At 45.0% G+C, this 26297-nt stretch overlaps 1 protein-coding gene across 6 annotated transcripts in view; it reads right to left on the bottom strand.

The window, feature by feature from the left end:
• The window catches only part of PKNOX2 (PBX/knotted 1 homeobox 2), a 456599-nt gene that overhangs the window by 166376 nt on the left and 263926 nt on the right, over positions 1-26297 (bottom strand). For all 6 annotated transcript variants that reach the window (XM_079955104.1, XM_079955109.1, XM_079955105.1 and 3 more), the window contains one exon: positions 13284-13443. The gene's annotated coding sequence lies outside the window, so the exon portion shown is untranslated. The remainder of the gene's footprint in view (positions 1-13283; positions 13444-26297) is intronic.

The following is a 26297-nucleotide window of genomic DNA, read 5'->3' as shown; positions in this document are numbered from 1 at the left end:
CCAGTAGCACCTAAGAGATCAACTAAGTTTGTTCTGGGTATAAGCTTTCGTGTGCTTGCACACTTCTTCAGATACACTGAAACAGAAGTCACCAGACCCTTATATATAGCGGGAGGGTGGAGTGGGGTTTTTCTATATATAGATTTGAAGAAGTTGCTGAATTACAACTTATTACTAAACTGAAAACTATGGAGAGACCTGGTCTGAATTGGATTCTTGTCTCGTTACATATGCTAAAGCTATTTTTGACCATCCTCATACTACCCCTTGCTTTTTCCCATAGGACTAATTGCAGTCATTAACTGTCGTCAACAGCTTTACCATACCCATTGAGTCAATCACCCATCTCCCACTACCCTCCTGAGAAATACCCCACCTCACCCTCCCACTATATCTAAGGGTCTGGTGACTTCTGTTTCAGTGTGTCTGAAGAAGTGTGCATGCACACGAAAGCTTATACCCAGAGCAAACTTAGTTGGTCTCTAAAGTGCTACTGGACAATTTTTTATTTATTTCGACTGTGTCAAACCAACACGGCTACCTACCTGAATCTTCCTCCACAGTTACTGGTTGTGGCATGCTGTGCATTGTGTGATGTCTTGCTGTTTATGTGCAAGTGCTTAAACGCATGTGCACTAAAGAAAAAGTGCACCTGTGGATTTAACTTCTATGGAGGGAGCTGAATTCAAGACAGAAACCTCCAGTAACTCACCCTAACAAAATTTTAATAAGGCAACCCCCAAGATAAAAAAAAAAAAAAACCCGGAAGGGAAAAGGGACCATGTTATATTTTTGCTTTTTGCACTGGGAGCTGTCCCTGGTAAATAGGAGTACCTGGAATCTTTGGATCACAGGTGTACATGGTTAGGATGGGATTTTACATTAGATAGCTTTGCGTGTTGCATAGGTCACTTCCAAAAAGGAGAGGATCCCTTTTGTGTGTCATCGCCAAGGATACAACTGATGGAAAATATTTGAAAACAAACCCAACCCTTCCACTGAGCGGATGATGCTAGATTTCTCATGGGACGTGTTAAGTCCTCTGACTCCCTCCAGGATTAAACCTCTCAGCTAAGGCTGGTGCATTCAAGGACTGGTTGCAAAGCATCATAACAGCTAATCTCATGTGGGAAAGGAAGGACAGCTCAGTGCTTCAACATGTGGGTTAGATACACTGCATCAGAAATATCACAGGCACTTCTGTGGACAGGGCTTTTAGTTTGTGGAGCGACCTCTGCTTCTTGCACACCATGGCGTGCCTTTACTAGGGATGGGGTAGAAATTAGGTTCAGTTTGCATTTAAAGGTAAACCTTTAAGTGGGGATGGCATTTTGTGGTTCACCTTGGGTGCCAAAATGTCTTGAGCCAGCCCTTGTTCTCCCTTGTAGAACTCAGTAGGGAGGAAGACAGGAAGAAAACTGGAATTAGTTGGCTCAGCCTGTCATTCACTCTGGCTCCACCTATTGTCAGCTCTGGCTCCTCCTACCACTCTCAATGAAAGTTAGCCGCTGCTGCAGAACTGTCTGCAGCAATAGTCGGAAGCTTAATGGTGATAAAAATATTGCCCTGTTGTTGGCCTTCTGCATCCTACTTCGGTCCATCTTCATGCCCACAATGTGTTTACATTTTGATAGGTTTATCATCAATGTGGGTGGGCAGAAGTCAGTAAACCTATACAGATGTGCAGAAGAACAGATGTTGAAGCATTCCCTGTCCTGAGGAACCAAATAGCCACAGACAGGATGAAATAATGACCTTCCACCTCAGGTTTTGGGTTTCTTTTTTTGCTTTTTGTTTTGTATATTCCAGAGGGTGGCAGTATGGCACATTATTTAATTGTCTCGTGTACCATAAATGTGTTCCCTAAATCACAGCCCCTAAACACCCCAAGCTACTAAATCACAGGGCCTCGTGTCATAGGATTTACAGCTCTGGGTGTTTTTAGAGAATTGAACTTATAGTCAAATATAAAAACAAATAAAAATGAGAGACAGCTGTTGCTGATAACGCTATATTTATCTTTGGGACACAAATTCGCTTTGCTGCAATAAATATGCCAGGAAACAGCATTCTGTTTGCTAGAAAGATTTGGACAGCTCTCTCTCACTGAGAACCTTCAGCTATGAATCTTGAAATAACGGTGTAAAGCTGTCACCAATTTCACGTGGCTCCATGGATATATCTGAAGAAAAAATACAGATGATGAGTTCTGCAAAATCCATGAAGGGCTGAGAAAGAGTTTTGTTTCATCAGCCTGGTGTTGGGCACACAGAGAGGGGGTGGAGGGAGGAAAGGAAGAGACAAATAAACTGGACCAATCCAAGCAGCACATGGCAGAAGCAGAGCAAAACAGAAGAGATTCATCCTGCAACTATGGTCACAACTGCACCATACATTCAAAGCACTGGTATACTACCTCAACAGTCATGGATTCCCCCAAATCATTCTGCGAGCTATAGTTTGCTAAGGGTGAAGGGAACGGTTGCTCTGTGGGGGCGTAAACTAGAGTTCCCAGGATTTTCACGACTGTTGAAGTGGTATGCATGTACATTAAATGTTTGGATGTGACCTGAGGGTTGAACTGAGGGAATCTGGAGCACGAACATACTGAAAGGCAGGTGGAGAAGAACTTTGTGTGATGTCAGGATGTGGCTTTTGGTCAGTGATCCTTTGGTATCCATCTGTCTTGACAGACAATGGAGTGTGCCTCTGGGGGTGAAGTTAAACTACTCTGTCACAACCTAGGACCCTCGTACCTACGGGATCGCCTCTCCCGGTATGCCCTATGGAGGACCTTAAGGTCCATAAATAGCAACACCCTAGAGGTCCCGGGCCCTAAGGAAGTTAGATTAGCCTCAGCCAGAGCCAGGGCCTTTTCAACACTGGCTCTGGCCTGGTGGAACACTCTGTCTCATGAGACCAGGGCCCTGCAGGATCTGTTTTCCATCTGGCCTTTGGCTTGAAAACAATTTGATTCCCTCCCCCTCTTCCTTTTTTTCCTTCCCCCTCCTGGGATGGAACTCCTATCTGGGGACTTCCCTGACTTTTTTCTGGCCTATGTAGGACCAGTCTGGAAAGTTAGCCTTGGTGAAGACTTGACGTTTTCATCCCCAAAAAAGTTTTTGATTTGAGTTTCCATTGAAATGAGGCTGTACTTTAATATTTTAATATTTTAATATTTTAATGTTGTATTTTAATCTTGTTTTTATGTCAGGTGTTAGCCGCCCTGAGCCCGGTCTTGGCTGGGGAGGTCGGGGTATAAATAAATTTATTATTATTATTATTATTATTATTATTATTATTATTAGCAGCAGCAGCAGCAGCACCAAAGGACCTCCCCAGGGCACAGGCCTGTATGGAGTTCCTAGGCTGCCCAGATGACAAGACCCCCCTCTTGGCCTCACTGGTGTGGTCTCCAAAGGAAAGCAGAGCAAAATATCTGGCACCAGCTTGGCTGAAGGAGTTGCCAAGACTTGCCTTTTCTTCTCCTGAAGACATCCCACAAGGCAGCAAGTATTAATACTGGGATAATGTCCCTATTTTCACCTGAGTAAAGATGGAGGGTTTGGGAATAAGAACGCTCACTTTATGCTAATTATTATATGCACTAATTCGCACAGTCGCATGCATGCTCAGATTGGAGGCCCAAGTTGCTCTGTACCAGGGTCTCCAGGTGTTTCTGGACAACAACTCCTATCATCCCTGACCATTGGCCCAGCAACATGTGGACCACCACAGGTTCTTCACTCCAGTCTGGAATTCACCAGCCCAACATGCCCTAGCCTTGATCAGAAAGACCAGGACGCATCTGTCATTAGCTGGAAAGTAAAAGCCAGGAGGAGAACAGAAGCAACATTCACGACAGAAACAGACCAATCTTGGCTTTATCCCTTTAGCTCATAATGCAGAAAAATCTAAAGTACAGCTGGCATCTGGCCGAGCCCAGCTCTCATAACTGATGATTGTTCACGTTTAGCCAAAAGTGACCTCTCGAGATCCTTACCCAGAACTTTAATTCATCTGCAGGAATGGCAGCACTGAGAGAAACGAGTCTCATACCCATTTTGTGTTTAGTTCCTGTTGATTAACGGCATGACTTCATACAACAGTGAGGGGGGAAGTAAAAAAATGCCCAGTTGGAATATTAGCTGCTGAATCACTCCAAAAGAAAATACAGCTGAGAGGGCTGGCTGCAGATGCCTGTGAACGGCATCTATTTGTAATGCATGCCACTCCAAGTGGTACAATTATTGATATCGGTAGGTTTCATTCATTCCCCTTCTCATTTGTGTCTACATCCAAACACACCGAGGGCAGGATTCCAGGCAGTGGCGGAGCATATGCCCACGCTGCCCAAGGCGGGCACGCTCCTGAGGGAGGTGTGGGGCATGGAGGGTGCCCTCCCAGGCACGGGGTAGCCGATCAGGTGCATGGTGCGACAAGCGCGCCCTGCAGCCGAGGGTAGAGAGAGCCAGCCACAGGGTGGAGCGAGCTACCGATGGCAGACATTTAGTGTGCCGCCGACCACCCACAACTGTCAAATGTCACCCCCCTCAGTGAAGATACCCGGGGAGGGCTGCCCCCCCCCCCGATTCCAGGGCTTCACTCAGCAGGGTGAACAGGACAACTCTCAAATGCAACAGAGCTGCCTTTACCACCTTTACGGACATTAAAATCTTAAGGGGCTCCCCAGAGTCTGTAATTACCTAACTGCATTACTGCATAGGCTGCCTCTGCCTGAAAAAGTTAGGCAGGTGGCAACTACAGAAAAGGGCCTTTTCGGTGGTGGTGACCCACATATGGAAGACTCTCCTTGGAGAGGTTCATCTGCACCTTTCTCTGCTAAGTTTTAGGTGCCAAGTTAAGGGCCTTTTTTAGTGAAGCAATATAAGAAGAAGAAGAAGAGTTTGGATTTGATATCTCGCTTTATCACTACCCTAAGGAGTCTCAAAGCGGCTAACATTCTCCTTTCCCTTCCTCCCCCACAACAAACACTCTGTGAGGTGAGTGAGGCTGAGAGACTTCAGAGAAGTGTGACTAGCCCAAGATCACCCAGCAGCTACATGTGGAGGAACGGGGAATCGAACCCAGTTCCCCAGATTATGAGTCTATTGCTCTTAACCACTACACCACACTGGCTCTCATCAATACTGATGTTCAATACTCAGAATCTATTTCCAGATTCTTACTGGTTCTGATATTTTATTATGATTATTTTATTAACTTCTTGTTGCTGCTTTTTTATTTTTTTCTGTTCCTTCCCCTATTTGATTTGATTAGATAAAGTATTTGACGGTACATTGTTAAGTATATGTAGTGTTTTTTAATTGATATTTTCCCATTGTGAGCCACTGAATGTGTCAGGCTCCATCCAAATAATTGTGTGTTGGGTTTGCTTAAACCTTTGTCCAAATGAACAGAAGTTGGGTTTGGGGTCTGTGGGAGGGAGGATCATGATTCCTTCCTTCATACATTCAGTGGGAACAAATGCATTGTGTAAAACAATCTGGAAGCTAACTTGAATCAAGGCTTCAGGAAGAAGGACGGTGGTGGTAGTAGAGAAGGTCCTACCAAAACACTGAGGAAATTACTCATAAATCTGATTTGGGGAGGGATTGTAGAGCATACTGGAGGTCCCTGATTCAAACTCTGACATCTCCAATGAAAAGACTTGGGTATCAGACAACTAGAAAAGACATCTGTCTGAGACTTTGAACAGTCACCGCTAGTAAGGGTAGGCTGGGGTGTGGAACCTGTGGCCCTCCGAGGTTGTTGGACTATAACGTCCATTATCCCTGACCATTGGCCAAGCTTGGTGGGACTGAGAGGAGCTGCTCCAGCAACCTCTGGAGGACTACAAGTTCTCCATCCCTGGGACAGAAAATACTGGCCTTAGTAGACTAATAGCCTAACCTAGTTTACATTGTGTGCAATGAACTCCTATATGCAACAGAAAGTCCCAATGTGCTCAGTGCAATTTACTCCCATGTAAGAGTGCACGCAAGGGACGCGGGTGGCGCTGTGGGTTAAACCATAGAGCCTAGGACTTGCCGATCAGAAGGTCGGCGGTTCGAATCCCCGCGACGGGTGAGCTCCCGTTGCTCGGTCCCTGCTCCTGCCAACCTAGCAGTTCGAAAGCACGTCAAAGTGCAAGTAGATAAATAGGTACCACTCCGGCGGGAAGGTAAACGGTGTTTCCGTGTGCTGCTCTGGTTCGCCAGAAGCGGCTTAGTCATGCTGGCCACATGACCTGGAAGCTGTACGCCGGCTCCCTCGGCCAGTAAAGCAAGATGAGCGCCGCAACCCCAGAGTCGGCCACGACTGGAGCTAATGGTCAGGGGTCCCTTTACCTTAAGAGTGCACGCGTGTGCGCGCACACACACATATATCCACCAATGCTCACAGATCTGGAGGCAGGAAAACTAAACAGAGGCAGAGATGCACAACTCTGCGGGTCTCTCTCTAGCAGGTGTGAGAATCCTTTGGCCCACCAGATGTTCAAATGTTACTGAACTACAACTCCCACCAGCCCTAGCAATGACCAGGGATGATGGGAGTTGTAGTTCAGCAACAGCTGGAGAGCCAAAGGTTCCTCGCCCCTGCCAAGTAGAGTGAGTAGGTGAAAAGGAGGGCAGGGCTCCAGCTCCTATAAGAGTTGTGTAGGGCAGAGCCCTGTTCTCTTTTTACCTTGTCACCCTACCCACAAAAGACAGTGAAAAGCAAGGGGCTGTCTCATTCAGCTGCATCAAACACTGCAATAAGAGCAAGAGAAGCAGCCCACACATCTTCCTGCATTCTTATGGTGGGGAGAGGTTAGCGGGTGATTTAGAAGGTCACTTCCTTGCTGGGTCTCAAGATGCAGAAACAAAAGCCCAAGGGAGCACATACAAAAGTTGATGGTGTTGGGGAGGGAAATGCCATGCGCCCCATGCCACGCACCCCCATTGGAAGGAACTACCACCCCCTACTATGAAAAGCAAAGGCTCTACCGTATTTGCATGCCCGTATCCTTCCCTTCCTTGTTCATAAAATCCACATAAAGTATTGAACAGCTGAAACGCCAATTTAATTCTGCACCATAGTATCTCTCCATTCACGCTTCCTACTTAATCCTTTTCATCTAGCTGCTCGTAACTTCTTGATCTTCAAATCAATTCCGTAAATAGCGGCTGAATATTTCATTATTTCCTTGCCTGGGTTTCCTGCATTTTGAGGGCAAAATTCACCACCTTCTGTAGCGCTTGCATAATGCTACCTGGTTCAGCTCCTTCATACAATTTAAGATGGACTCACAACCGATTCCAATTGATTCATCATCTCCTGGGCCTGCTCTTATTTATTTCTTTTGGCACTTGGCTGCCTAGCATACCAAAAAAACATGCCACTATTTTGTTTTGTTTTGTTTAGGGTTTTCACGAGAACTACCACCTAGTGACTTTCCTGCCTGAGCAAGGATTTGCAACCTTACTCAAACACCTCAGTTCAGTACACTGGACCCAATCCCTTGAGGTCTTTTCCAAATGGGTGGTCTAGAGGTATCTGAAACAGAAGCTTTGGGTGGGAGAAAGAGAAGGTACTGTAACATGTCTGAAGGCTAACAATTACAAATCAGCCACTTTCTCCCTTCCAAAGGAGCTAATCGCAAACCAATCTTTAAGAATAGATTGCTCCAGGGATGTCTCTATAACATAAACACTGGGATTTTTTCTTTTTTTCTTTTGAACACCACAGCAACAGGCAAGGAGATCTTTAGCAGACAAAGTTAATGTACCTTGAACACCAGCATTAAACAACGTTGTTTTTATCTGTAAGTGGAAGCAGAATTTTAAAGTTTACAAAGATTCTAAAGTTCATAGATAGGGTAGTGTGCTCCAAAATAAACAGGGGGGGAAAGGGAAAGGCATTCACTTTGAATATTATATAAAGGCCATGGAAATATTCAGTGATGGTCCTGCGGCCAGACATTGATGGAAAAGTTGCTGTGTGTCTACCATGAGGAACTGTGAGACAGGAAGTGAGTGGTTATAACAAAGGATGGGGAATTTGTGATCCTCCAGATGTTGGACTACGATTCCCATCATCCTTGACCATTGGTCATGCTGTCTAAGACTGATAGTCCAAGAACAGTTGGAGGGGCAGAGGCTCACCACCCCTGGATTATTAAGGAGAAATTAGGGTCCTCAAAAAAAAAAAAAGGAGTTTATTTTCCATAGGAATGGTGACACAATATGAGAGAACCAAACTGGTACAAAAGCAATGGCCCAATGGTAGAGCATCTGCTTTGAACACAGAAGGTTCCACGTTCAATCCATAGCATCTCCAGGTAGGGCTGGGTCCTGTATACCTGAAGGAGCGTCTCCACCCCCATCGTTCAGCCCGGACACAGAGGTCCAGCGCCGAGGGTCTTCTGGCAGTTCCCTCATTGCGAGAAGTGAGGCTACAGGGAACCAGACAGAGGGCTTTCTCGGTAGTGGTGCCTGCCCTGTGGAACGCCCTCCCATCAGATGTCAAAGAGATAGACAACTGCCTGACATTCAGAAGACATCTTAAGGCAGCCCTGTTCAGGGAAGTTTTTAATATTTAACGCTGTACTGTTTTTAACACTTGACTGGGAGCTGCCCAGAGTGGCTGGGGAAACTCAGCAGATGGCTGGGGTATAAATAATACATTATTATAATATTATTATTATATAACCTCGGAGAGCTGCTGCCAACCAGTGTAGACAATACAGATCTAGATGGACCAATGGTCTGACTCAGAATAATGGTTCTCTATGTTTCTATGAAGGTCAAAAACCCACTCAGTCATAAAAGCTCAGCTACTTGGCCTCTCAGCCAAACCCAGGCTTCCTCAAACTCGGCCCTCCAGATGTTTTGAGACCACAATTTCCATCATCCCTGACCACTGGTCCTGCTAGCTAAGGATCATGGGAGTTGTAGGTCAAAAACATCTGGAGGGCCAAGTTTGAGGAAGCTTGGCCTAACCTATTCAACATTTTTTATGGGAAATAAATTCAAAGGGGCATCATGAATCGCACCCTGAGCTCCTTGGAGGAAGGGAGAAATTAATAATAATAATAAAAATAGTAGCATAGAAAAGGGAATTTCAATCTTTTCACAGTTTGATTTACAGCCATCTCACCCTCAAGGCATTTTGTGTTACGTAGGGTTGCCATATTTCAAACAGTGAGAATCTGGACAGAAAAGTTACTGAGCTTTTTTGAGCAAAGTTGTTGAGCTTTATTGGCAAAATAACGTAAAGCTATTTTTTATTTATTTTTTGGAAAATCAGCAAAAAAAACAAACAAAAACAAAACAGCACTGCCAACATGGACTGCCATACATCTGGATTTCCTGGACATTTTTCATGATTTTCACCCAGACACTGCCGCTGGCTACTGGTGTTCCAGATATTCTGGACATATGGCAACCCTAACGTCTCGGTCTCTGTGCACTCTCTCCTCGTAGGATCTCTGTCTCCAACTGAACCCTCAATGGCTACCCTTTGCTATTCTGTCATATATGAACTCACTGGCTGTACCCAGATTTTTGACCATCTGCACAATGGTATTGGGCCCCTGATCCTTTGTTATCCTGTGATATTTGTTGAGAGCTTGGTTTTTCTGATCACTTCTGCTCAGTGCTATTTTACTAGAAAAAGAGGTGCCAGAACTCAACTCTTTCTCTTAGAATGGCAATAGCACCTATCTGAGAGGTGCTGGAACTCACCTGAGATATTCCAGAACCCACCTAAAAGGTGCCAGAACTGGTTCTGGTGAGAACCCCCTGAAAAAAAGCGCTGCTTCTGTGTATAGTTACCCTATCTGTACATATCATTATGGATGTGGGTGGCGCTCTGGTCTAAACCACTGAGCCTCTTGTGGTTGCTGATCAGAAGGTCGGCATTTTGGATCCACGTGACGGGGTGAGCTCCCATTGCTCTGTCCCAGCTCCTGCCAATCTAGCATTTCTAAAGCACACTGGTGCAAGTAGATAAATAGGTACTGCTGTGATGGGAAGGTAAACGGCATTTCCGTGTGCTCTGGCTTCCGTCATGGTATCCCATTGTGCCAGAAGTGGTTAGGTCTTGCTGGCCACATGACCCGGAAAGCTGTCTGTGGACAAACGCTGGCTCTCTCGGCCTGAAGCAAGATGAGCGCTGTACTGGACTTTTGACTAGACTTAACCATCCAGGGGTCCTTTACCTTTTTACCTATCATTATATCTTTAACCAAAGGACAGGGTCCCCAACTTTTGGGGGGGTCAGCCTGAAACATTCTGAATTTTGAAAAGTGCAGTGGGCACCAGTCACAAAATGGCTGCTATGTGGGTGTGGCATAACACAAAATGGCTGCTATGGGGGACATAGCGTGATAAAAAAATGTCTGTCCAATCTAAATGAGCAGGAAAAGAGACAGGACCACAAAATGGCATGCTGCTCTACAATCTATGGGAAAAGGATACTTACATCAGTCACCTCACTGAAGGTCATCTCTGACTAATGTATATTCAGAGTACACTCATTAAAACTAGTGCACCTAAGTGAGCCATGCCTATTGTTTTCAACGAGTCTCCTCAGAGTAGGACTAGCACTGGCTATAACCCTCAGCTCCACGATCAAAGAAAGGCAGGATACAAATGGAAGTAATGAAAAGCAATAACGTATCATATATTTTCTCTGGTACTGAACAGAAAACCAGAGAGTGAAAAAGATACTGGTCTAATAGATGCTTTTGAAAGTAAATACAGTACTCATCTCACTAGAAAGAAGGACCGCACGAACCTGCTATTTCTCAAAGACTTGTAACCATCTAAATGCAGTTAGCAAAGAAGAGCTATTTATGAGGTGCAAAAAAGGTTCTGTAGATTCTGACAAAAGATCATTTGCACAGATCCTTGGACTTCCTGGTAACTCTTTTGAAGTTATAACTCAGACTCTAAATTTGAATGAGATACCTGGTGTACCATGAACAAATGAGTCCACTGGGGTTCTTTTTTTGGGGGGGGGGGACCTAGCAAAACTGTTTCCCTTCCACATCACCATTTATTTATTTTTTTAAAAAACCCGAACTCTTAGAAACAACAGACACCCTGTTCACAGCTACTTAAACAGCCTTTCCGAATTGTGCAGAGGAATTAGAAGTGACAACACCCAACTCTTTTGCTAGTTTGCAGCTCTCACTAAGAAAAATGTCACTTTAAAAAATGGACTCTCTCTTTTTTTTAAGGACATCTAATTGGAAGGTATTCCTATAAGCAGAAATCTATGTATCAAGAGCCTAAATGGCAAGACAATATAAAGTGGGCAGGGAATCACTGAAATCCTGTCTCTAGCCTTGTGACAGACACCCAAGGAAACAGTGTACAGAGTTTTCCAAACGAGCACTTCAATTTAAGCACAAACTGTCAGCCATATAGTGATTCTTATCCAAGTCACAGTGACATGCAGTTGGAATGCCTCTGAAATCCACGCCATGGAGAAACTGGAATAAATGAGATTGAATCCTAAGATTCTCCTCTTACTTTTGCTGGAATTGCTGCAGCATTCTTAAGGGTAACTCATTATGGCTCTGGTGATTAACAACCAGTTTTCCCATGTACAACACTTAGGCTTGTATGTGGCATTCAGGTCATAAGCTTAAACGTTTAATACATTTTATCCTACATTTCTGCCATGGGGATCAAGCCAGTGAACAGCAGATGTAACTGCAAGCATCATACTCTCCAGATGTTATTGGATTCCAGTTTTCATCAGCCCTCTCCTATTGCAAATTGCCCCCAAAGAACTCTATTTAGGGGCTGTGCATATGCTCAGAGCATAATATCACATCATTTTGCACTGGTTGTACATGACTACTATCTAAATAAAAAAGAAGTAATTCCCGGGAAACTAAGGAAGGTGATTATGAACAAAATTGGACCCGAACTCCCAAATAATGTAAATTAAATGGACATAGAATTGGTAATATTAATTTGTGGAATTAATATGAACAATTGCAAATAGACAAAGGGTGAAACCACTAAACTCAAAACAAAACAAAACATAACCCATTGCGTTTTCATTGACTTGACGCCCATGGGTTGGGTGTTTGTGGTTAAATAAAAGCTTTGCTTTAAAAAAGTGAATAAAAACAGAGATATTAAGACAAGGTGAGCTTTGTTCACAGGATCAAAATACAGGTGGGATGAATACAGGGAGTGAGATGGGAATAATGCAAAATATTTCCACTCTGCACTTCTGTAATACATGGAACCCATAAATGCATTAAGGATGCATTCATAAAAGTGCATTTATTTCATAAAATTTATATACTGCTTGGCTAACAAAACAAAACCCTCAAAGTGGTTTATAAAAAGATAAAACAGTAAGACTGAGAAAAAAATCATAACCATGCTTTAAAAACATTCATCCATCCATCAATATTTATTTTATTCCCTCCCACCCACCCCGATGGATTCAGACTTTGTGAAAAGAAGTTGATGAAGGCTTGGAAGAGGACCTACAATATCTCTGTATGGGTCACAGGAGGTGAAAGGAAGAACCAATGGTCTGCAGATCAAGGAACAGGACAGGAAGATGGGTGGACCTTCAAGAAGAGAGGAGGAAGAATGCCTAGAACAGCCTTCTCCAACCTGGTACCCTGCAGATGCTTCAGTCTACAGCTCCCATCACCTCCAGCCAATATGGGCTTATAGGGATTGCCTCTGGAGGGCGGCATGTTGGGGAAGGTTGGCCTAAAGACAGGAGGGAGAGTGGGGCTGAATTGTGCATTTTCACTGGAAATCGTGTGTGTTCTGCGAAGTAGTCTTCCAGCAGAGGGGGTGGGTGTTGAACGCTTTTGTATTTTTCTTAAAGCATCATGCTTTTTAAAAACTAATCAGTTAAATTGTTAAAAACCACAGGAAGAGATTTCTTCCTGGAGCCATAATACCCTTAGAGTGTCTTCAAATTACTTATTTCAGTGGAGAAGGAGACCGATTTACATTTGAGTATTTTCCACCCTAACAGATCTCTTCTATTTTGTTTTTCCTAAGCCAACATTGTGGGGGGGGACCCATAAAGCCGTGTGTGTGTGTGTGTGTTTGTGTGTGTGTGTGTGATGGCACAAAAAGGACCTATATCATATTGCTGCATCCACACATTGCAATTCAGGTGTTGGGGGTTATCTTATTGCAGGGCCCCACTAAAAATAACTTTGAAAAGGCATCCTTTAAAATGGAAATACGTCCGTTCCCCATCAATTCCGTATGCAAAGTAGCTTTTTGTTGGTTGGTGGGACTTACGGAAATCAATCTGCTCCACTGTTGTGTATGTGAGACGATGGAAAATGCGGTGCTTTCTATGGAGTCTTCTCCGGGAGCCGCTTGTCCTTTGAAACTCTCCCCTCTGCCCTTTCTCTGCCAGTTACACAAAAGCTGCTTCTTCCAGCCACAGCAGAGCCACCTGAGAGGAGACAGATAAAACCATCAGTTGCGAAGAAGGAGGTGTTTCCTTTAGGAGAAGCGCTTTCCAAAGACAACCACCCCTGATAAGCAGCAGAAGCCAAAATCAGCCCGGATCTTCGGAAACAGCCATTGGCCATGGGATCCTACCTGATCTCAACTAACATCAGATACACACACACACACACACATGGTTTATCCATTTGTTTTCCTGAGATTAAACCACAGCAACCATGACTTATGCAAATAGGCTTCAGGGCACACAGCAGCCTTGCAAAAATGCCATATCCCCCCCACTGTCCTTGTTGACCAAGAAAAGACCCTATTTTGCTTCTCCCTAAAAACCAAAAGCAAAACACGGCCTCTATTCCCCACCCCCTTTGGGAATGCGTTATAAAAAATTTGATAGTGCAAGTTGCTAGAGGCATCATTTTTTTGCAGAATTCAGCTCCGCGCTATACTGAATGTTAAGGGGCCGATTTCATCTCTGATACTCGCCTGGTTGGTTTAGATAGGCACAATAAGCAAAAAAAAAAAAGGGGGGGGTGAGGAAATGAATAATTGAAAAAGACATGCATTCAAGTGACAATTTAAGTATAGAAACACAGGACGCAGGTGGTGCTGTGGGTTAAACCACAGAGCCTAGGGCTTGCCGATCAGAAGGTCGGCGGTTCGAATCCCTGCGACGGGGTGAGCTCCCGTTGCTCGGTCCCTGCTCCTGCCAACCTAGCAGTTCAAAAGCACGTCAAAGTGCAAGTAGATAAATAGGTACCGCTCCGGCGGGAAGATTTTTTTATTATTATTACATATTTATTAAGATTTTTGAATACAAATGCATAAATAAAAATCGACATTACTTATATCATAACATAGTTTCATCACTTCTTTGGACTCCCTCACATCTCCCACTCCCACTTACATCGTTACAAAAGATTTTTTCCAAGCAAATTACCCACTTGTTTACAATATTTATCTCCGCTCATTTAGATAAAATCTAACAATTCTCCAAAAAATTTATATTTTCCTTATTCTCACTTATCGTCAAAATCAAATCTAATTCAATGGTAGGCAATTATTTATGATCTAGCATCCTTCTTAGCATTCAACCAAATTACAATATTTCTGTAAATAAATCTTGAATTTCCTCCAGTCCTCCTCAACCCTCTCTTCTCCCAGGTCTCGGATTCTGCCAGTCATTTCGGCCAATTGCATATAGTCCATCAGCTGCATCTGCCACTCTTCCAGTGTGGGTAGATCTTGAGTTTTCCAATTCTTAGCGATGAGTATCCTTGCTGCCGTTGTTGCATACATAAAAAAAGTTCTGTCCTTCTTCATCACCCTCTGGCCGACAATGCCCAGGAGGAAGGCCTCTGGTTTCTTGGGGAAAGTATACTTAAATACCTTTTTCAGTTCATTATAAATCATTTCCCAGAAAACCTTCACTCTAGGGCAAGTCCACCAGAGGTGAAAGAATGTTCCTTCGGCTTCTTTACACTTCCAACATTTATTATCAGACACATGGTATATCTTTGCAAGCTTGACTGGGGTCATGTACCATCTGTATATCATTTTCATTACATTTTCCTTCAAAGCATTACATGCAGTGAAGTTCAACCCAGTGGTCCACAACCTTTCCCAGTCCGCTCCGGCGGGAAGATAAACGGCGTTTCTGTGCGCTGCTCTAGTTTGCCAGAAGCGGCTTAGTCATGCTGGCCACATGACCCGGAAGCTGTACGCTGGCTCCCTTGGCCAATAAAGTGAGATGAGCGTCGCAACCCCAGAGTCAGCCATGACTGCACCTAATGGTCAGGGGTCCCTTTACCTTTAATATATTTTAAACAGAACTGTTTACAGGGAACCCTCAATTTGTGTGGGGGTTGTGTTCCAGGTCATTGTGTGCAACAGCAGTGCACATATGCCCACCTTGTTATGTCTCTTTTCTGGCCAATTCCAAGTCACTCTGATGTGTGTGCGTATGGTTGTGCATCAGTTTGATGCAGGGGCATCTTGCCCATAGAGGCAAGTGGCGCGGGGCGCCAGGGCACCAAGTTCTGGAGGGCGCCAGGGAAGAGGCGGAGGCTGGATGCGGCGCCTCCTGGCATCAGCTCACTGCCCTTGCCTGCTTCTGCCATGCCGCGCCGAAGCAGCGCTGCGCCTGGAGCCTTCATCTGCCATGGCCACTGTGGCACAAAGTGTCCAGCTGAGCCAGGAGGTACCGCGTCCAGCCTCTGCCTCTCCCCCGCCAGAGGAGCCACCCTCCAGCCACTGCCAGCCCCCTCCAGCCCTGCCGGCAGCGCCATCCTCCCTAAAAGAAGGTCGACAAATCTGGGAAACAGGTGTTTGTGTGTGTGGAGGGAGCTTTGCCCCACGGAGCCAGATATGCTTAAGACAGCCCTGGCTGGATGTGTGCAAATTGGTCGTAGCCTGTAATACATCTCACCTTTGCAGGGAAGACTGACCAGTGGGCTCCCACGTCTGCTCAGTCTGCTGCCCAGATACTAAGTGATGGGCATCTTCAAAGCCCCCTTCTGCTCTCCCTTCTTAGAGGTCTTTATCTTTAAACCAGAAATGAACCTGGCAGCCCTTCAGATGAAGAACCCTTTCAATCAGGAGGCTGTTCTCTGACACCTAGCTGAGTACGGCCTATAGCAGAGGTTCCCAAACATTAATAATAATAATAATAATAATAATAATAATAATAATAATAATATATTATTTATACCCCACCCATTTGGCTGGGTTCCCAGTTGCCCAGGATTCAACCAGGGACTTCCTGTGTGCAAAGCATGCATTTTACAACCCTTCGCTACAAGTTTGCTATAGCAATCCGCAGAAACCTGAAACTTAATTGTCATTCCAACACCCTGAAAAGCAATTTCAGCTGTTATGTTTTGCATGTGTAGGATTGCCTGGAGAGAATATGCTCTCCCAGATCTTACTCCTATTTCTCCACGTCTTTCAGTTTTCTTGAACTTCAGTTTTGTTTGATGGCTGTGGTCCAAAGAGCTACGGCAGCCAGGCATGCCCGGGTCTGAATTTTGCATTTGCATTTGTTTTCCTTGGATGTTTATACACTGGCTGTTTTCTCTGGAACCGACATCATTTCTTCACTCTGTTATTACAGAGAATCCAGATGATACTGCTGCCACAACATTGCATACCCCTGCTGTCCTCCAAGATTAAGTCAGCAGTGATTTTCTTTTTCCTGGTTTTCAACAGGGCCTCAACCAGCCTTTCTCCTGTAGAATGGCAGAGCACTACTGACGTACCTGGCCCTTGATGATTTAGATCTGCTTTTTTGCACATTTGCCCTTGTTTTTCTTAAGGCAGTTGTCTGTATTGGCAAAACCTAGTTGGAGGCGGGGTGAGCTCCCGTCGTTCGGTCCCAGCTCCTGCCCACCTAGCAGTTCGAAAGCACCCCTAAGTGCAAGTAGATAAATAGGTACCGCTTTATAGTGGGAAGGTAAACAGCGTTTCCGTGTGCTGCACTGGTGCTGGCTCGCCAGAGCAGCTTCGTCACGCTGGCCACGTGACCCGGAAGTGTCTTTGGACAGCGCTGGCTCCCGGCCTCTTAAGCGAGATGAGCATGCAACCCCAGAGTCGGTCACGACTGGCCCGTACGGGCAGGGGTACCTTTACCTTTACCTTTTTAGTTGGTGTTTCACAACGTTCTGACTAGCTCCAGGACCTTAGCCAGACCTAGCAGAGTAAATGCAGAATCCACGGAAGCAATTGGCGACTTGGCTGCTGACAGGATAGACGAAGCAGGAACCAGGAACTTGTAGTTAGGTGTTTATTATATACAGTGGACTATTTACAGCAATAGAACATGGATATTTTGCTAGCTCTCTCTGACACAACTCACAACTCCTACACTGACACACAGAACTCTGAACCTCTGAATACTGAACTAACACATTCCAGTTAGTAGGCCATTAATTATCACTCCCTTGAAAGAGCTTGACCAATCAGGGAGCTGTCTGCATGTCTCTGTTATCACCAGGCAGACTTACTCCTTCAGACTGCCTTCTGGCTGTCTGCCAAACCTTAATTGACTCTGTGTGAGTAGCTGCACGTACACAGTTTCCCAACAGTCTGAACATGTGAATGCTCGAAGTGTGGATGTGGGCAGAGGCACCCACTCACACCCACATTCTCATGCTTGTCCTCCCTGCCTGGTCAGTCCCAAGCTCCTCATGTTGCCCAGGGAAAATCTGCATGGGGCTTCTCCTCACAGTTGTCTGAATGCAAATAGAACCCTCTGTACAATCCCCACATGCAGGCTTTCCTCACGTTACATGGGGAAGTCAGGCACTGAGCAGGGACACACACATGAAGACACTGGGGGCAGTGCTTGTATGGATACCTCTTCCCTGTCCAGTGCTAGAAAAATCACTCAAACAACATAGATGGAATCCAGAGATAAAGGAAATCCTGGCCACACTTTACTGAGGAATCTGAACAAAAACAGTATATAATTTGAGGAGAAAGTAACAGAGGTTTTGCCTTTCTTCAGATCTTGTCCACGGCAATAAGGCATGCGACCAAACATCCAGAGGAAAACTCCCTTCAAACTACACAGCCAATCAGAGCATGTGTTACCCTAGTGAACATCATGCCACCAAAAGGGAACCCTTTCAAAGAGGTTAAGATTTCACAGATCAGATTTTCAAAAGAAGGAGCAGAGAAGAGATGAGATTCAGTGCCCTACTTGTTCCTTCCTAAATAACAACTGTGTAGTTATGGAAGCAAGCAAACGGAAACTGACAGTTCTAGGTTCTAGTCTCCGAATCAGCTGCTGTTCTTCAGCCATCATTTAAAAATATTTCAGCTTGTTAACTTTGACAGTCAAGAGACGTGCATCAGATTGTTCGCAATATCAGACAAACACCCTTTTGACAAGGTACTGAAAAGCCCCAGACTCCTTTACTCAAACAAAGTACTGTGAGAAACACAAAAAGCAGTCTATAGAGTGAAAAGAGTGCAATTAAAATGGCTTTTAAAGAACTGATATCAAGGCATTACTTGTTTAGCTCTATTGACTAATCAAAGTTTACTGTTAGAACTTGAAGCTTGCACACTTAGTTCAGGAGTGCTAGCAGGTTGAAAACCCAAGCCTGTTCCTCTGTTCCATCCTGCTTGTATTTCAGCAGCCCCAAATAGCTACAAAGTTTTAACAGGGCAATAGTTTATGATTTTAGAATGTTATTATGTTTATTGTACCCCATTCTATCCACCTATCATTATTTTAATGAGTTGGTGGACTTTAAATTTTTGAATAAACAATGACTAAATAAAATGGAAAGTGAGAAGAAATGAGAGCACACAATGGGCCGAGGCAACACCAAGCTTTGCCAAATCGTTCGTCTGGCAAAGCAACCCGCAGACATCGCACCAAACCATGTTTTAAGGAACCATAGTGCTCTCTTGTACCAATGGGTCTACTCTGAGTAGAACTTACTTGGCCACAACACATTCAAAATAATACTAAGCAACCAAAACTTCTAGAGACAACCATTTTGGTTACGGCTCATTTGTGACCCTGTGTATCAGTTTCTTAGGAACAATGGCGTTTCCTTGCTCCATAACTGCATTCCCAAGTCTTTCCTCTTTGGCTGCATAGCTGCGAATGGCCCTTGCTGTTGAAAGTTCAGTCTTCAAGAAATATGCTGCAGCCAGACTGTGTTGCAAGGGCATTCTGAATTTACGCTGCTACAGATGTATGGCATTCGAGCAACTGGGGATTAATAAAACACATTCTGGAACAGAAGAGAGCATCTCAGGTGACACTGCCGCCCCTGACATTCTCGAGCCTGGGGGAAATAAGCAGATTTTCTCCCCATAATTAATGCTCCACCTTGTTTTCATTTTCCCTACGACTGCCCAAAGAAAGCTTTCAGGTTGAAATATCCCACCTAATCTCATTTTCTCTGCCACTAAGCCATACCTTGAAGTGTAAGTGCAACAATTTATATGACAGGGGAAGAAGAGAGAAGGCAAAACGAAAAGGGAAGGAGGGAATGAGGAAACTACGACCCATGTCATGCTGCCTGAATTTACAGCGTTGCTCTTCTCCTTGCCTAGTGCCGCTGCAGACCATGTAGGAAGGCCATATCCTCAAACATTTGACAGATTGGGGAGGTGGGGGAAGGGTTGTGTGCTTTACACTAAGGGAACAAGAGGCGCTTTGCAGTATGGTAGTAAACATTTAACTGTAGCATATAGCTATAGCTGTCTATAGCATAGAAAGAGAAATATGAAATGAAAAATTTAAGGTCTCATACATATAATAAATGTTCATAAATGTACCAACCAAGCACATACATCGATATGTGGACCACATGTCTGGAGCAGCACAGGAAGACCGCCCTGAAACCATTTTGACTCCCAAACTGACTAAATGTTTTCTCTGCAAAGAGGGAGTGAGTGAGGGAACCTTCCCATTGTCTCAGGAATTGGGAAATCACCATTTCAAAAGAATGGCCAGACTACCAGGAAAGGCATTATCAGATAACCCGGCAGACAGGAAAAACAACATTCAAATTTCTGTTGTAGACCACCTTTTCTGTGATGTAGGTATGATGTTTGTGGGGTGGTGGTGGTCTTGGGTTACACCCCTTCTGTGATGTATGTATGATGTATGGAGGGGTGGTCTTGAGCTCCAGGGAAGGCAATTTAAAATGTCTATATAAGGGCAGGCCCTTATATAGTTCTGGTTCTGGGTCTTCCTCCTTTCCTGCGTGTGAGGAACACCCTGTTGTAACAGATCAATAAAGATCAGGCTTACTAGCTGCTTTGCTTCTCAATATTCTCTGGTTGGCCTCTGTTATTTTCTCCGAATGATGGAGAACCTACAAAGGACTCTATAAGGGCTCTTGTGACCCCCATAAGGGAATAAGGGCAGATTTTGTTTATTACAGATAAGACACATTTCCCCAGTCCTAAATTCAGTTCTCCGCATTTCTACGTCATTTTGAGATTCAAAATATATATATATTATTTGACACACATTTTTGTATGCAATTTTGTTCAACATACACATTTTTGCAAAGCTTTTTTTTTTTTTTTTACTGTTTTTGTTAAGTTGCATAATATCAGCATTTTGATACACATTACTTGGCCGGGGAACTGCATTGTAAAATCGGGAGAAGTGCAGACTCCGAAGGACTGGCTGTGCTTTGGTCTGGGCGCTGTTTTGCAAAGTGCAAATTAGGCTGATTGAAATGCAAATGAATTTCTCCCCCACTCTGAAGCCCACCCCACTTCACTGTGAAAAAATGGAGCAACCCATACTTTACGAAATGCAAGGAAAGGGAGAGAACCTGGGCAGATTTGGCCCCAGAAGGTAAGCCCTAGCCTATGGGATGGATCGTTAGGGTAAGTGAAAGTTGATCCCTTCTTTCCTGCGAGGGTGTTATGAGTCCCTAGAGAGCTTTCTCTCTCTTGAAAAAGACCATATTGGAGACACTTCAGCTTGAAACTTTAGTTCAGCGCAGAAAGTCTGAATAGATTTATGATTAACCTGTTCTCCCTCCAGCCAACTGGCCCGCAGGCTACAGAATGGTCAGTGGCGCAGATATCAAGCTGTCTCTCCCCAGATGCCTAATTAACAGAGAGGGCTGGCTCTATTGGAGCACCATGGGAGGTAAGTGAGTCTGCAAACTGGGGGCGGAGGGAGAGGCTGAATCGGCTAATAAATGAGCTCCAGCTCAAACTCCTATCAAACAGCCTCAGTTTGCATACTGATCCCTTGCGACACATACGCCCACCCCCCAAAACGAGCCTGTATATACACTGCCCTATGAAAACTCAGAAAGCCCATTGCAATGAAGGAAACAGAAGGAACTTGTGCGAATGGAATATGCCAAAATCATGAGGAAGATGTGGACAAATAAAAGATAATGAAAGGCAGGGGCATCTTACTCATAGATGCTAGTGGCGTGAGGCGCCAGGGAAGAGGCGGGGGCTGGATGTGGCGCCACCCGGCATCAGCTCGCCGCCCTCGCCCGCCTCCACCATGCCATGCCAAAGCAGCACTGTGCCCGGAGCCTCCGTCTGCCATGGCCACCGTAACACGAAGCGGCTAGCTGAGCTGGGAGGCGTCCAGCCCCGCCTTTTCCCTGCCAGAGGAGCTGCCCTCCAGCCACTGCCCACCTGCTCCAGCCCTGCCCTCCCTAAAAAAGGTTGATAACTCTGGGAAGGGTGGGGGGCAGTGATGGAGGAGCTTTGAACCACAGCACCAGATATGCTTAAGACAGCCCTGATGAAAGGTCCCTTACCTGAGTGTCTGGGGGTGCTAGGACCAGGAGCCTACAACATGCCATTGCAGCTATCCCACGTGGCAAGCTATCAGAATCGCACCTTATGGCTGGACTGGGAGAACCACAAGCCTCAAGGCCCATTGCGGCCCCCGGGCCTCTCTGCCTGGCCCTTGGGGCTCTCCCCAGGCTCCTCCTCTTCTCTTCACTGGCTCTACTTTGCCCCTTTCTTGAGTGTTTTTGCCTAGTTAGAATAGTGCCCTTGACAATGCCTACTGCTTGGCTGGATAAGAGGGACATGTGTGGGTCTGTGCAGAAACTAGACTACAGTAAAGGTAAAGGTAAAGGGACCCCTGACCAGGTCCAGTTGTGACCAACTCTGGAGTTGTGGTGCTCATCTTGTTTTATTGGCCAAAGGAGCCGGCGTACAGCTTCCGGGTCATGTGCCCAGCATGACTAAACCGCTTCTGGCGAACCAGAGCAGCGCACGGAAACGCCGTTTACCTTCCCACCGGAGCGGTACCTATTTATCTACTTGCACTTTGACGTGCTTTTGAACTGCTAGGTTGGCAGGAGCAGGGACCGAGCAACGGGAACGGGAATCCCATCGCGGGGATTCAAACCGCCGACCTTCTGATCAGCAAGTCCTAGGCTCTGTGGTTTAACCCACAGCGCTACCCGCGCCCCCTACAAGGGCAAATTTTACTTTTGCTGCCTGGCATCTGTACCTACCCCCACTGTGTGGCCCCCAGAAGGTTGCCAGAAGAGAATGTGGCCCTTGGTCTGTAGAAGGCTCCCCAGCAATGTGTAGGGGGATCTTCCTGGCAGAGCCACACCAATATTTATTTGAATACTTTTTTTTCTGAGAAAATTTCTGAGATTTTTCTTTCCTTCCACAAACCCCAACCTTGGGGAAAAAACTCCCACTTTTAAAATAATAATAATAATAATAATAATAATAATAATAATAATGCTTCAACTTTTCTCCCCCATTTTTCCATTCCCACCCACAACTCATGCAAGCCCTGAAACTATAGGTAAAAGGTAAAGGTAAAGGACCCCTGGATGGTTCAGTCCAGTCAAAGGTGACTATGGGGTTGCAGCGCTCATCTCGCTTTCAGGCTGAGGGAGCCAGCATTTGTCCACAGACAGCTTTCCAGGTCATGTGGCAAGCATGCCTTAACCGCTTCTGGTGCAACGGAACACCATGACGGAAGCCAAAGCGCATGGAAACGCCGTTTACCTTCCCGCCACAGTGGTACCTATTTATTGATTTTAAGGTTACCAGATGTCCCTGTTTCCTAGGGACAGTCCCCGGATTTACAAATCAGTCCCTTGACAAAATCCTATCATTCCTACTGAAGTTGAAAAATGTCCCCGGATTCATTGAAAAAAATCTGGTAACCTTACTTGCACTTTGACATGCTTCCAAACTGCTACATTGGCAGAAGCTGGGACAGAGCAACGGGAGCTCACCCCGTCACAGGGATTCGAACCACAGACCTTCTGATTCGCAAGCCCAAGAGGCTCAGCGGTTTAGACCACAGCGCCACCTGAAACTATACTAAGCCCAGGGCACTGGGAAGGATGCTTTGCACATGAAATGTCCCAGATTCTAACCAGTCATAAGGATCAGGTGCAGGCAGTCATGAGAAACACCTTCTAGAGAACTGCAGCCAGTCACAATAGGCAGTAGATGAGATGGACAACATGTCTGACTTTATATCAGACTATTATATGTCTGTTCCCCATCACTTTGTACAAAAACCATTGCCGTTAGCACAAAGCAGATCCTGGCAGTCAGGGGAGGCCTCAATCCTGCTTGCTTCCAGGAACGCTGGGAGACACAATGCATGCACTTTTAGGTACAGTGGTATCTCTGGTTAAGTACTTAATTCGTTCTGGAGGTCTGTTCTTAACCTGAAACTGTTCTTAACCCGAGGTACCACTTTAGTTAATGGGGCCTCCTGCTGCCGCCGCGCTGCTAGAGCACGATTTCTGTTCTCATCCTGAAGCAAAGTTCTTAACCTGAAGCACTATTTCTGGGTTAGCAGAGTCTGTAACCTGAAGCGTCTGTAACCTGAGATACCACTGTAGTTGGTGCTTTTGTGCACATGTATGGGAGCAAAAGTGTCTGGCCACGTGCAGGTCACCTCTGTGCGCTATGAATGTGAATCAGTGTGCATACCTAGGAGTGTGTGCCTGTAAAGATGATATGAAACAACCGTGATTAGATTTAACGCCGGTTGCTCAATGTGAAATCTGGCTTGCTGGCTGCACTGGGCCAATAAATAATAGAAAGTCACTGTGCCCCACAGAAGCTGCCCACATACTGTTTGGCCTCAGGCAAAAGAAAGGAAATTCAGCACCCACAAGGTCTAGAACAGTGGGATTAATAACACATCAATTTTAATGCGGATTCCTTCCCCCTGCTTCATAAACAGCAAAGTGAATGTTTGAGCATCGCAGCAGGGGGTTAATGAGGACTCTGATTAGTTATTCAGATTTCCTTACACTGCCTCAATCCATCCTACTAGAGGGGGAGGAGAGGAGGATGTAAAAAAGAAGCTCTTTAAAAAAAAGCCAGCAACAACACACACACACACACACACACACACACACACACACACACACACACAGTAAATACATTTCCTCCCCACTCCTGTTTCTCCAAGCCAGCTCCAGCTACACCTTGCAGATTCAATACTATGTTTCTCTTGGTGGTTTAAACTTTTCAGAGAGCATGGAGACAGAGTCCTTAGGTATACTGTATTATTCCTACCTGTCTTTCTTGCCCCACCAAAGAATGAGAGCTAACAATTTAAACCATAATGAAGTAGGGGGATTAACATCACTTGAAACTGTGCCGCTTACAAGGCAGCCGACCCTCTGCTCAGCTTCATTATTGGAAAATTAACCCTCCGACAGCCCTTTGACGTATGTCTGGACTGTCAAAGGAATCCAGCCTCTTCAATTATAATTTTGGTAAAACTGTAAATGGTTGGGATATCTGCAGGCAGTGCTGTTTTTTTTCTGGGGGTACGCATACCCCCTAAACATTTTGTGAATCTAAGTTTGGCCTCATTAAGGGGCATTATTTCAATATGGGTAGGAAAATGAGAGTACCCCTAAACATTTTCTTTAGAAAAAAAAAGCACTGTCTGCAGGTGAAAGGCAGTGTGTGTGTGTGTGTGTGTGTGTGTGTGTGTGTGTGTGTGTTAGGAACCCCAAGCAGAAATATAGCAGTAGTTCAAGGTGCATTTTAAAGAAGGGGAAAAATGAAATTAGAATCACAGCATATAGGAAATAGGCTTTTACAGAAATATCAGCAAAGATACTTGCTCCTTTTCACCAGGAAGTTTATTTCCTGGCTCTCTACTTTATGATAAATGGTAGTCTCTCTTCCCTGCATCTTTTCATTTCTCCCAGACAGGGATAAGTGAATCTGCCAGTTTGGGTTTTTCTCGGTTTCTGCTTTTTCAGTTTTTGCCATGTTTTTCAGGAAGAAAGCCTGCATGAAAATTTATCAGCATTTTACTGCCGATTTATTATTTATTCATCTGTTACGTTCATATCCCACCTTTTCCTCCAAGGACTTAGAAGTGGCGTGCATGCTTCTCTTCCTCCTCATTTAATTCCCACAAGAACACTGTGAGGTAGGTTTGACTGAGAAGCAGTAACCGGACCAAGGTCACCCACAGAATTTCATAGCCAAGTGGGGATTTGAACTCTGGTCTCCCAGGCTCTCGTGTGACACTCAAATCATTACACTACACTGGCCCTCGATGTCTGCTAATATCTTTGTGTGGAATTTTGCCTTTTTGTACATATTATATGGCTGGAGAACTACATTGCAAAATTTGGAGAACTGCAGATCTGAAAGGGTGACTGTATTTTGGTTCATGTATTGTTTCATGAAAAAGTTTCTGCTAATGTAAAAATAAAGGTAAAGGGACCCCTGACCATTAGGTCCAGTCATGACCGACTCTGGGGTTGCAGCGCTCATCTCGCTTTATTGGCTGAGGGAGCCGGTGTATAGCTTCCGGGTCATGTGGCCAGCATGACTAAGCGAACCAGAGCAGCGCACGGAAACGTCGTTTACCTTCCCGCCAGAGAGGTACCTATTTATCTACTTGCACTTTGACATGCTTTCGAACTGCTAGGTTGGCAGGAGCAGGGACCGAGCAACGGGAGCTCACCCTGTCGCAGGGATTCGAACCGCCGACCTTCTGATCGGCAAGTCCTAGACTCTGTGGTTTAACCCACAGCGCCTCCCACGTCCCTTCTGCTAATGTACACATCTTCAAATGCAATTTTGCCAAATATCCACATTGATGCAGAACTAAGCATAATGCATCTTTGTATGTTATTTTCATCAATATGCGCATTTTTGTAAACATTACTTAGCTGGAGAACGGCACTGAAAAATTTTTGAACGATGGGTGTGTTTTGATTCTTGCATTGTAAGAATTAGGCCTTTTCACTGTTGAACGCAAACTGAATCAAATCTACCCCATATCCCTAATTTCAATATGTGCTCAAAAACCTACAAAAGGAGCTGCTTTATATCTGGTCGGCTTAGAAGTCCACATACCTG

The sequence above is a fragment of the Podarcis cretensis genome, assembly GCF_951804945.1.
Source record: "Podarcis cretensis genome assembly, chromosome: 15".
NCBI lineage: Eukaryota > Metazoa > Chordata > Lepidosauria > Squamata > Lacertidae > Podarcis > Podarcis cretensis.
Note: the sequence above shows the minus strand (reverse complement) of the source record. Positions and strands in the feature narration are given on the sequence as shown.